At 47.9% G+C, this 13082-nt stretch overlaps 1 pseudogene; it reads left to right on the forward strand.

Moving 5' to 3' along the window:
• The first annotated feature begins 11113 nt into the window (after nucleotides 1–11113).
• The window catches only part of LOC137537177 (zinc finger protein 585A-like), a 51818-nt pseudogene continuing 49849 nt past the window's right edge, over nucleotides 11114–13082 (forward strand).

The raw sequence follows: 13082 nt of genomic DNA on the forward strand, positions 1-13082 counted from the left end.
ACCTGAATGGGAGGTGTCACAGGAGTGAGCGGAATACCCAACTCCTGAGCAAACTTAAAGTTCATAAAATTGGCCGCTGAGCGGTCAATGAAAGCCTCAGTGGCCACAGATTTCTTCTCCCATGTAACTGTACAAGGGAGAAGCAATCTCTTTTCTTTAAGGAGTGCAAGTGGCGTGCCTAGGGTGTCACCCCCCACTACTCCAAGGCAAATTCGTTTCCCGACTTGTTCGGGCAGTTGATCCGTCATTCTCCGCCTTCGCTCCACCTGGGTCAATTTCGAACAACCAATCTGCATTGGTTCGGGTGGAGGCAAGGCCGGAGGAGATGAGACAGACGGAGATGGCGTTACTAAGGGTGCAGCGGAGGGTGCCACATATGATGTTACCCTGGCACGGTAACTGCCCCGAATCTGCCTCTGATGGCGTAATCGACGGTCGACTCGAATGGCCGATGTGATGGCCTCATCGACTGTCCTGGGCTCGGGCAAGGTTAGCATTAAATCGGAGACCTCCTCCGATAACCCAGACAAGAAGTAATCCATGAGGGCAAAATTATCAAATCTGGCCGTGACTGACCATCTGCGAAATTCTGCCGCGTAATCCTCGACTGAACCCCTGTCTTGCCGCAAAAGTTTGAGCTTCCGCTCAGAGGTTGCCGCAAGGTCAGGGTCGTCGTAAATTACGGCCATGGCCTTAAAGAATTCCTCTACCGAGGTCAGAGCAGTATCGGTAGGAGGCAGGTTGTATGCCCATGACTGGGAGTCACCAGTCAGCAAAGTTTTAATAAAGGTGACCCGTTGGGTCTCAGTCCCCGAGGATCGGGGTCTCAACTCGAAGTACGATAATACTCTACTCTTAAAATTCCGGAAGTCAGACTTGTGGCCGGAAAATTTATCTGGTACGGGCATACGTATGTCAGCACTAGGAGGGGATCGCACTGAATCAACTGACGTCTGGAGGGTTCGCACAGAGCCTGATAGGACATCAATCATAGTCTTGTGGCTACCCAGCACTTGGTTGATGTTTTCCACCGAAGTGGCAAGTGCGCCCAGACGGTCAGAGTGTGCGTCCATTTGCATTTTTTGGTCTGGCGTTCTGTAACGATCGGTGAAGCACAGAGAGGATCTGATTACCAGTGATCTGCAGAATCACTGGGAATACAGATGTATACCAGATTATACGTGATCTGCAGTATCACTGATAATCCGATATACTAGCTAACCTCTGTTCACCTGAGTAGAGTGTAGTGTTAGGTGCAACAATAACACTTAGAGGACTAGGCCTCAGTGCAGCAAGGAGTACTGCACAGATTCCTTCCGCAGACCTGAGCTCTCCAAGACGGGAGGAGTCAGACTGACAGTAGGAAGGACAGACTGAAAGTAACCTTCAGGAGGAAGGATCACTAACAGAGCGAGGAACCGCCTCTAACAGTAAGGTCGGTTCTCGAGGTCGGACAAGCCAGGTCGTACACACACGGACAGATAAAGTACAAGATCAGGAGGCAAAGGCGGAGTCAAAGTACAGGCAGGGTTCAGCAACGGGGTATCAGATATATCGGGGTACAAAATCAGGAGGCAGAAGCAGAGTCAAGGAATGAGCCGGGGTTCGGCAACAGAGTATCAGAAATATCGAGGTACAAGATCAGAGTTCAGGAGGATAGTCAAGGCAGGCAAAAGTCATCACAGATAATCACAATCAAACTAGTACTTTAGTTATCAACAGAATCTAGCTAAGTGTAGGATTACAGCTCCAGCTGGTCCCGGCACACTTGCGGATCTGACTACGGATCTCGGTGCTCCCACATATGTGATCGCACGCCAGACAAAGAGCAAGTGAACAACCAGCAGTATATATACTCTAGGACCTTTCCAGGAACTCCCTAATTGCTGGTCCAATGGAAGCAGTGGAATTTGTCAGCTGACCCAGCTGGTCAGCTGACTCCCTTCTAACTGCTATTTAAACTCTGCCTCTGTGCTCGCGCGCGTGTAAGTCTGAATCTTGGTGGACTATCAGTCCCAGCCACACCAGTACTGTCATGCAATGTATCTAGTGCGGGGGCCGCCTCTGATGCGGATTCCGCCGCACTGCCTATGCGGCATGCAGCGTTTTTTCCGCGTTGTGACGCCATGCTGGACGCGGAAACAGCCGCCTCACCTCGAGAGACGGCGGCCTTTCCGCGTTTCCTTACAGCCCTTAGGTTTGAGGGAGGGAATGTGTGTGCTCTCTCCAGTTCCCAGTCCTACATGAAGGCACCACCCCCTCTGGGAAGCCCCTGGGGTTACATTACAGTGCATGAGCATGTTCCATCCTCCAGGCAGAATGGAACCTTGGTTAAACAAACTTAGCGTGGAAGCCGTGTATGATAATGCATGATGGCATAAGCAGGCAGTCCAAGCTATGCAGTGACATGGAAGCCGTGCATGATGGGGCATGATGGTATAAGCAGGCAGTCCAAGCTATGTAGTGACATGGAAGCCGTGCATGATAGCACATGATGGCATAAGCAGGCAGCCCAAGCTATGCAGTGACATAGAAGCCGTGCATGATAGCACATGATGGCATAAGCAGGCAGTCCAAGCTATGCAGTAACATGGAAGCTGTGCGTGATAGCGCATGATGGTATAAGCAGGCAGTCCAAGCTATGCAATGACATGGAAAGCCGTGCATGATAGCACATGATGGCATAAGCAGGCAGTCCAAGCTATGCAGTGACATAGAAGCCATGCATGATAGCGCATGATGGCATAAGCAGGCAGTCCAAGCTATGCAGTCACATGGAAGCTGTGCATGATGGCATAAGCAGGCAGTCCAAGCTATGCAGTGACATGGAAGCCATGCATGATGGTACATGATGGCATAAGCAGGCAGTCCAAGCTGTGCAGTGACATGGAAGCTGTGCGTGATGGCGCATGATGGCATAAGCAGGCAGTCCAAGCTATGCAGTGACATGGAAGCCGGGTATGATGGGGCATGATGGTATAAGCAGGCAGTCCAAGCTATGCGGTGACATGGAAGCCGTGCATGATAGCACATGATGGTATAAGCAGGCAGTCCAAGCTATGCGGTGACATGGAAGCCGTGCATGATAGCACATGATGGTATAAGCAGGCAGTCCAAGCTATGCAGTGACATGGAGGCCGTGCATGATGGCATAAGCAGGCAGTCCAAGCTATGCAGTGACATGGAAGCCATGCATGATGGGGCATGATGACATAAGCAGGCAGTCCAAGCTATGCAGTGACATGGAAGCCATGCATGATAGCACATGATGGCATAAGCAGGCAGTCCAAGCTATGCAGTGACATGGAAGCTGTGCATGATGGGGCATGATGGTATAAGCAGGCAGTCCTAGCTATGCAGTGACATGGAAGCCGTGCATGATAGCACATGATGGCATAAGCAGGCAGTCCAAGCTATGCAGTGACATGGAAGCTGCGCATGATGGCATAAGCAGGCAGTCCATGCTTTGCAGTGACATGGAAGCTGTGCATGATGGCATAAGCAGGCAGCCCAAGCTATGCAGTGACATGGAAGCCGTGCATGATAACACATGATGGCATAAGCAGGCAGTCCATGGTATGCAGTGACATGGAAGCTGTGCTTGATGGCATAAGCAGGCAGCCCAAGCTATGCAGTGACATGGAAGCCGTGCATGATTTCGCATGATGGTATAAGCAGGCAGTCCAAGCTATGCAGTGATATGGAAGCTGTGCATGATGGCATAAGCAGGCAGTCCAAGCTATGCAGTAACATGGAAGCTGTGCGTGATAGCGCATGATGGTATAAGCAGGCAGTCCAAGCTATGCAGTGACATGGAAGCTGTGCATGATAGCACATGATGGTATAAGCAGGCAGTCCATGCTATGCAGTGACATGGAAGCCGTGCATGATCGCGCATGATGGCATAAGCAGGCAGTCCAAGCTATGCAGTGACATGGAAGCCGTGCATGATAGCACATGATGGCATAAGCAGGCAGTCCAAGCTATGCAGTGACATGGAAGCCGTGCATGATGGGGCATGATGACATAAGCAGGCAGACCAAGCTATGCAGTAACATGGAAGCTGTGCATGATGGGACATGATGACATAAGCAGGCAGACCAAGCTATGCAGTGACATGGAAGCTGTGCATGATGGGGCATGATGGCATAAGCAGGCAGTACAAGCTATGCAGTGACATGGAAGCTTTGCATGATGGGACATGATGACATAAGCAGGCAGACCAAGCTATGCAGTGACATGGAAGCCGTGCATGATGGGGCATGATGACATAAGCAGGCAATCCCAAAATGCTGCCAGAAACGCTCCAGTGGGTCCCGGCCCTTAAAGTTCAGATAGGGGCGTTGGCAGGGGAGGACTGGCCAGGGGGGAAGGGGGGAGATTTCCCCCCAGGCTGCCTCTCATTTAATGATTTAGGGCTGACTGATCCACCAATCTTTTCGATAATTATTATTGAATCAGATGAAAACCTGTGCTGCCACAAGCATGCCCAATTAACGATTTGACTGATTTTGGGTGGAAATTTGTTGACTGTATTGATCTGAGATGCTGGGAAATCTCAGGTCGATGTGGTCGATCAAGTGCAGCAATCACGAACGATGAATGTGATGGAAACCCGGGCCATTGTCCCTTAAAATATATTATGTGCCCCCCGATGCCTGTGCATTATACTTTACCTGTCACGCTGTCCCTCAAGTGTCCTTGCTGTATTTCTGCATTGGCGCCCCACGTGACCGTCGGCATCTAGCACGTGGGGCGCATGTGTGACATAATTTGGGCTGGGGCTGCCATGAAAACGGGCCTCTAGTTTGTGTTTTCCCTCCAGGCCAACAGGCCTCAGTCCTCCCCTGGGCGTTGGGTGTGTATTTTGATGTTCCTTTCACTTCAAACTCCTTAATTAAAAGATTTATTAGGGTGGTAAAAAGGAAGTCAGTGGTGAAGAAACCTACTGAGCCCCCATGGGAACTAAAGTTAGTTTTAAATAATAATATTGAGCTTTCATTTGAGCCTTTGTATCAAATTTCTATTAAGGATTTAACATGCAAAGCTTGTTCTTTGGTGGCAATTACCACAGCCAGACTACTACTACCAGCACCAGGCCACACCCACCACCTCCTCCTCTACTACCAGCTCTACCAGCACCAGGCCACACCCACCCCCTCCTCTACTACCAGCACCAGGCCACACCCACTACCTCCTCTACTACCAGCACCAGGCCACGCCCACCACCTCCTCAATTACCAGCTCTACCAGCAACAGGCCACACCCACTACCTCCTCCTCTATTACCAGCTCTTCCAGCACCAGGCCACACCCTCCACTCCCTCCTCTACTACCAGCTCTACCAGCACCAGGCCACACCAATCACCTCCTCCTTCACTACTACCTATACCAGCAGGAAAAATATGGTCCACACTGAGGTCTCCACTCCTCTATTACAAGCTCTATCAGCACCATGCCACACCCACCACCTCCTCCTGTACTACCAGTTCTACCAGCACCAGGCCACACCCACCACCTCCTCCTCCTCTACTACCAGCTCTACCAGCACCATGCCACACCCACCACCTCATCCTGTACTACCAGCACCAGGCCACACCCACCACCTCCTCCTGTACTACCAGTTCTACCAGCACCAGGCCACACCCACCACCTCCTCCTCCAATACTACCAGCTCTACCAGCACCAGGCCACACCCATCACCTCCTCCTGTACTATCAGCTCTACCAACACAAGGCCACACTCACCACCTTATCCTCCACTATCAGCTCTTCCAGCACAAGGCCACACCCACTACATCCTCCATTACTACCACCTCTACCAGCACCTGGCCACACCTACCACCTCCTCCTCTACTACCAGCACCAGGCCACACCCACCACCTCCTCCTCTACTACCAGCTCTACCAACACCAGGCCACACCTACCACCTTCTCCTGCACTACCAGCACCAGGCCACACCCACCACATTGTTCTCTAGTACCAGCTCTACCAGCACCAGGTTACACCCACCACCCCCTCCTCTACTACCAGCTCTACTAGCACCAGGCCACACCCACCACCTCCTCCTCTACTACCAGTACCTGGCCACACCCACAACCTCCTCCTTTACTACCAGCTCTACTAGCACCAGGCCACACCCACCACCTCCCCCTCTTCTACTAGCTCTACCATCACCAGGCCACACCCACTACCTCCTCCTCTACTACCAGCACCCAGCCACACCCACTACCCCCTACTCTACTACCATTGCTACTAGCACCAGGCCATACATCTCCTGCTATTGACCGAGGCAGGGGGATCTTATGGATGCCTGGATAAATCTACTGTGACCATCTCACACACCTGAATCACTGGGCCATATCAACTGACAATGGCTTAAATGAATGGCACATGATTATCTAGGTTCCTTTGTTGTGGCTGGTGGTGATGGTGAGGCATGTCTGGGCAGTGGTGAAACCATACAGTTTTGGGGAAATGGGCTTGGCATCTGAGCAGCACAATTGGCACAGCATGCCATTCAAGTCCTTTCTTGCCCGACATCCAGTGATCTGTCTGCAGACCCTTCAGTGCTGCTAGTGGTGTGGTCACAGGCAATCTACCATGTCTGTCACTAGATAAGGTCACTCACCTCACTTTGTTTTAAAAAATGAATGAGAGGTGGGTTAGTAACTTCCAGCCTGCCACTGCTGATGTCACAGACTGATGCCAGAAATATGACAATTCATGCTGCTTCTGCTACCCCAGACACTGGCTGCCACCACAATAATACAAAAGATCACAGCAAAGAAACCAACACAATAATGGCTCCCATGGAGAAACATGAATATTAACAAAAAGAAGAAAACAAAGCTTCCATGTTCAGCTCAGAATACTAATAACACCCCATAGGTAGCCTATTATATTCCATTTTTATCAAGTGAACATATTCCAAAACATAAAACTAACTAAAACTTTAAAATCATTGATTTTCCTGTCCATTGACTGGCACCAAACAACCTTGTGCTCCCACCACCCAAGGGACAGATTCACCATTGACATTGTCAGTGGCAAATCTGTACCTTGGGTGGTGGGAGCAGGACGATGTTAGGTGCCAAGAGACAGACCACCGCATTTTGGGGTGGTACCGGATCATTGATGACTTGTTCCTCTTATACGTATGTACATATATGCAACCTACCAGTGAGGTCAGGAGTACTGTTGTTAGGAACTGCCTGATGCGCGCTGTTCTGCTGGAGATCAAGCCGAGGCCTCTACTTCCGGGTCTCACCAGTCATTCCCTGTTGTTTATGCGCCTGCTGTGAATCGACACGCACATATTGCTGGACGGCTGTTGTGCTCCTCTTGCCTGCATTACCACCTTAGACGGCGGCAGAGATAGCGTAGCTGGCTGTGCCTTTGTTGTTGTGTCAGCTGACAGGCTTGCAGCACTGTATGTGTGTGTCAGCTGATCTCTCCTGTCAGCCGACAGACAGGATTCTTGCTGGTCTGTGATTGGTTCTGAATGCATGTGGCCGGCCACTGATTGGATGCTTAATATATTTAAACCTGCTGAGTGCGGTCTGTCATTGCCTGTGATAGTGTTAGCTGTGGCTAGTTGCTGGGTGCTCTCTGCTATTATTATTGATACTCTGGATTTGACCTCTGCCTGTTATCGACCATTCCTGCCTGCTGCCTGGACTGACCACTGCTTGCTTCTCACTTCCCTTGTCTGCCGCCTGAATTGACCTTTGGATTGCCTAGTGGACTGAGTTTGCCTTACACCTCGTGCCTTGTTTACTCTGATTGCCTGTGTATGACCTGGACTGTTACTGGACTTCCTTTCCATCTCCTGTTTGGCTTTGGGGAGTTATTTGTCTATGTTCATTTCTTATACTTTGCACCTACAAGGCCTGGGTGTAACCGAAGTCGGACAGATGTTATTCCTCACCTCCCATTCAAGCGGGGACGCACCACATAGAGTGAAGAAGGTGGAGTTAGATTAGGGAATAGTAACTGAGCTGTGGACAGATAAGTTACCAAGCCTGCAGTGACAACTGTCAATCTAAGAATATTCAAAATCAGAGACTAGATCAATTGTAAGACAACATCTGTAATTTTCATGTTGCAATGCCAATGTGGGAAACAATATGTTGGGCAAACAAGAAATCAGTGAATGGCCCACTTATAAAAACATGTATCGACAGTGAATCTTGCAGAAAAATGACTTGGAACAAGGAAAGTCAGTCACAACAATAGCAGCACATGCATTTCATACACATAAGAGGTTATTTAAAACGCAACAGGCAGGATATTGGAGGAGGAGGCATTACCAGCAAACTACTCACAGCTGAAGGGAAAGGGATCTATGGGGTACAAAGTAGGAGTCCATTGGGACTTAATGAGGAATACAGCTTTATGTGCTTCCTTCCCAGATAAGCAGAGATTGCCTAAGATGGTTTTGATGTGATCTGGTGGCAAATTTACATTTCCAGCATCATATTCTTAGCTTTATGTAACATTGTTCTTGTCTTCCCTTTCCTTCTGCTTGTTCATACTGATTCACAGATTCATCACTGGGATATACGTGTGCATGTGTATGTATGCTTGTGTACTGTGGCTTGCAAAAGTATTCAGCCCCCTTGAAGTTTTCCATATTTTGTCAGATTACTGCCACAAACATGAATCAATTTTATTAGAATTTCACGTAAAAGACCAATACAAAGTGGTGTACACGTGAGAAGTGGTACGAAAATCATACATGATTCCAAACATTTTTTACAAATCAATAACTGCAAAGTGGGGTGTGCTTAATTATTCAGCCCCCTTTGGTCTGAGTGCAGTCAAGTTGCCCATAGACATTGCCTGATGACTACCAATGACTAAATAGAGTGCACATGTGTGTAATCTAATGTCAGTACAAATACAGCTGCGCTGTGATGGCCTCAGAGGTTGTCTAAGAGAATATTGGGAGCAACAACACCGTGAAGTCCAAAGAACACACCAGACAGGTCAGGGATAAAGTTATTGAGAAATTTAAAGCAGCCTTAGGCTACAAAAAGATTTCCAAAGCCTTGAACATCCCAAGGAGCACTGTTCAAGCGATCATTCAGAAATGGAAGGAGTATGGCACAACTGTAAACCTACCAAGACAAGGCCATCCACCTAAACTCACAGGTCGAACAAGGAGAACACTGATCAGAAATGCAGTCAAGAGGCCCATGGTGACTCTGGACGAGCTGCAGAGATCTACAGCTCAGGTGGGAGACTCTGTCCATAGGAAAACTATTAGTCGTGCACTGCACAAAGTTGGCTTGGAAGAGTGACAAGAAGAAAGCCATTGTTAACAGAAAAGCATATGAAGTCCCATTTGCAGTTTGCCACAAGCCATGAGGGGGACACAGCAAACATGTGGAAGAAGGTGCTCTGGTCGAATGAGACCAAAATGGAACTTTTTGGCCAAATTGCAAAACGCTGTGTGTGGCAGAAAACTAACACTGCACATCACTCAGAACACACCATCCCGACTGTCAAATATGGTGGTGGCAGCATCATGCTCTGGGGTTGCTTCTCTTCAGCAGGGACAGGGATACTGGTCAAAGTTTATAGGAAGATGGATGGAGCCAAACACAGGGCAATCTTGGAAGAAAACCTCTTGGAGTCTGCAAAAGACTTGAGACTGGGGCGGAGGTTTACCTTTCAGCAGGACAACAACTAAACATAAAGCCAAGGCAACAATGGAATGGTTTAAAACAAAGCATATCCATGTGTTAGAATGGCCCAGTCAAAGTCCAGATCTAAATCCAATCGAGAATCTGTGGCAAGATCTGAAAACTGCTGTTCACAAACGCTGCCCATCTAATCTGACTGAGCTGGAGCTGTTTTACAAAGAAGAATGGGAAAGGATTTCAGTCTCTAGATGTGCAAAGCTCGTAGAGACATACCCTAAAAAACTGGCAGCTGTAATTGTAGCAAAAGGTGGTTCTACAAAGTATTGACTCAGGGGGCTGAATAATTATGCACACCCCACTTTGCAGTTATTGATTTGTAAAAAATGTTTGGAATAATGTATGATTTTCGTTCCACTTCTCACGTGTACACCACTTTGTATTGGTCTTTCACGTGGAATTCCAATAAAATTGATTCATGTTTCTGGCAGTAATGTGACAAAATGTGGTAAACTTGAAGGGGGCCGAATACTTTTGCAAGCCACTGTATGTATGCATGTGTGTATAGCATTTTAACGGCAGCTCTCATCTTCACTTTCCTTCTGCTTTTTATACTGATTCACAGACTCCTGACTGGGATATACATGTGCATGTGTATGCATTCATGTGTGTCTATGCATGTGTGTATAGCATTTAAATGGCAGTTCTCGTCTTCACTTTCCTTCTGCTTGTTCATACCTATTTACTAGGACTGGGATATTCGTGTGCATTTGTATGTATGCAAATGTATGTGTGTATGTATGTATGTGTGTGTATGTATGTATGTGTGTATGTATGCATGTGTGTGTATGGCATCCAAATGGCAGCTTTCCGTCTCCAGTTTGGGGAATAATAATAATAGTTAAAACAACAATTATTGCCTCCTCCAATGAACTTCGCCTGACTGCTCCCCGCATCACCCAATACCATGCATGCCTGCAAGACTTCTCAAGAGCTGCTCCAACACTATGGAACTCCATACCTCCCACCAGTAGAGTTTCCCACTCCTGCAACATCTTCAAGAAGGCCCTCAAAACTCACCTTTTCACTCCCCCTTCCCCCTCATTGGAGCTCTAAACCCCGCAGCTGAACTCTGGTCCCCTACCCTTTGTGTCCCTACCTCTCCCTCTACATTTTAAGCCTATTGGCAGGGTCGTCCTGCTTATGTCTCCTATGTCAAGCCCATACTGTGCTACGTGATCTGGTTTGCTTGTATTCCTGTATTGTCCTATTGCTTTATGTCGACCCTAAATATTGTCTGTAACCTAAATTAATGTCCAGTGCTGTGTAATATGTTAGAAATACATTGGCGGATGTGCAGACTAACCAGCAAGAATGCAGTTGAGTCCACAAACAGAAACTGCAGTTAGTTTATTCAACACTAGATGGCGATCGTACATACAGGAAGTGATGTACCACAGCAGGAAGAGAAGTTGTAGGAAATGGAGAAAACACGCTGCTGGAAGAGGTGATTGTGTGATTGTTATTATACAGGTATATTGGGCAGCGCAGAGGTCAGGGTGGACATACTTGTTATATATTGGACAGAGCAGAGGTCGGGGTGGACATACTTGTTATATATTGGGAGAGCAGAGGTCGGGGTGGACATACTTGTTATATATTGAGCAGAGCAGAGGTCGGGGTGGACATACTTGTTATATATTGGGCAGAGCAGAGGTCGGGGTGGACATACTTGTTATATATTGAGCAGAGCAGAGGTCGGGGTGGACATACTTGTTATATATTGGGCAGAGCAGAGGTTGGGGTGGACATACTTGTTATATATTGAGCAGAGCAGAGGTCGGGGTGGATATACTTGTTATATATCGGGCAGAGCAGAGGTTTGGGTGGACATACTTGTTATATATCGGGAAAAGCAGAGGTCGCGGTGGACATACTTGTTATATATTGGGCAGAGCAGAGGTCGGGGTGGGCATACTTGTTATATGTTGGGCAGAGCAGAGGTCGGGTGGACATGCTTGTTATATATTGGGCAGAGCAGAGATCGGGTGGACATACTTGTTATATATTGAGGAGAGCAGAGGTCGGGGTGGACATACTCGTTATATATCGGGCAGAGCAGAGGTCGGGGCGGACACACTTGTTATATATCGGGCAGAGCAGAGGTCAGGGTGGACATACTTGTTATATATCGGGCAGAGCAGAGGTCGAGGTGGACATACTTGTTATATATTGGGCAGAGCAGAGGTCGGGGTGGACATACTTGTTATATATTGGGCAGAGTAGAGGTCGGGGTGGACATACTTGTCATATATTGGGCAGAGCAGAGGTTGGGGTGGACATGCTTGTTATGTATCTGGCAGAGCAGAGGTCGGGGTGGACATACTCGTTATATATCGGGCAGAGCAGAGGTCGGGGCGGACACACTTGTTATATATCGGGCAGAGCAGAGGTCGGGGTGGACATACTTGTTATATATCGGGCAGAGCAGAGGTCGGGGTGGACATACTTGTTATATATTGGGCAGAGCAGAGGTTGGGGTGGACATACTTGTTATATATTGGGCAGTGCAGCGGTCTGGGGTGGACATACTTGTTATATATTGGGCAAAGCAGAAGTCGGGGTGGACATACTTGTTATATATTGGGCAGCGCAGAGGTCAGGGTGGAAATACTTGTTATATATTGAGCAAAGCAGAGGTCGGGGTGGACATACTTGTTAAATATTGGGCAGAGCAGAGGTCGGGGTGGATATAATTATATATTGGGCAGAGCAGAGGTCAGGTGTGTCAGGAAAATACTGGGGTGCTTATGACGTAAGGATAATATTTTCATTTGCCTGTCTGACTGCTATGTACTGTATTTCAGATGCGTATGTATGGGTCATCATCTGGCTTTGGGGGAAGCTGTACTTGTCTGTGTGACAGTGTGGAATACAATTACCCTCAGTTCCTAGGAGAGCAGGGACCTCATTAGAAGCCCTATTGTCCCATTATACCAATCAGGACATAGTCAGGTAACTTCAAAGACCTACATTTGCATCTAAAGAGGACTTCAGTGAATAATGCTTGGGGTAATAAGACAATGGCAGAAGTGAAGTGTTGAAGTCCTTGACACTTGTAACATTTACACTTCTGTTGAGGAAGTGAAGAACTGTAGGCTAAGTCAGGAAGAGTAGCTTCACCAAAAGTTGGCATGTGTGTTAAACACTATTTCATTGTGAGGAAATTGAATTATTGGTGGAGGTGCAACCTCCTTATCTTTGATCAGCTAGGAAGTACTGTCAACAATGGGGTTGTCACCTGTAACGTGGACTAGGGAAATCTTTTCATGTATGTGGGCTATTGTACATTTTTCGCAGGTGGATGTTAGATCTCTGGAGATCCAATTATGACTGAGGATGTAATTAAATCTAGCTTCCCCCCGTCCACACAGGCT

This window comes from Hyperolius riggenbachi, chromosome 10 (genome assembly GCF_040937935.1).
Source record: "Hyperolius riggenbachi isolate aHypRig1 chromosome 10, aHypRig1.pri, whole genome shotgun sequence".
Taxonomy (NCBI): domain Eukaryota; kingdom Metazoa; phylum Chordata; class Amphibia; order Anura; family Hyperoliidae; genus Hyperolius; species Hyperolius riggenbachi.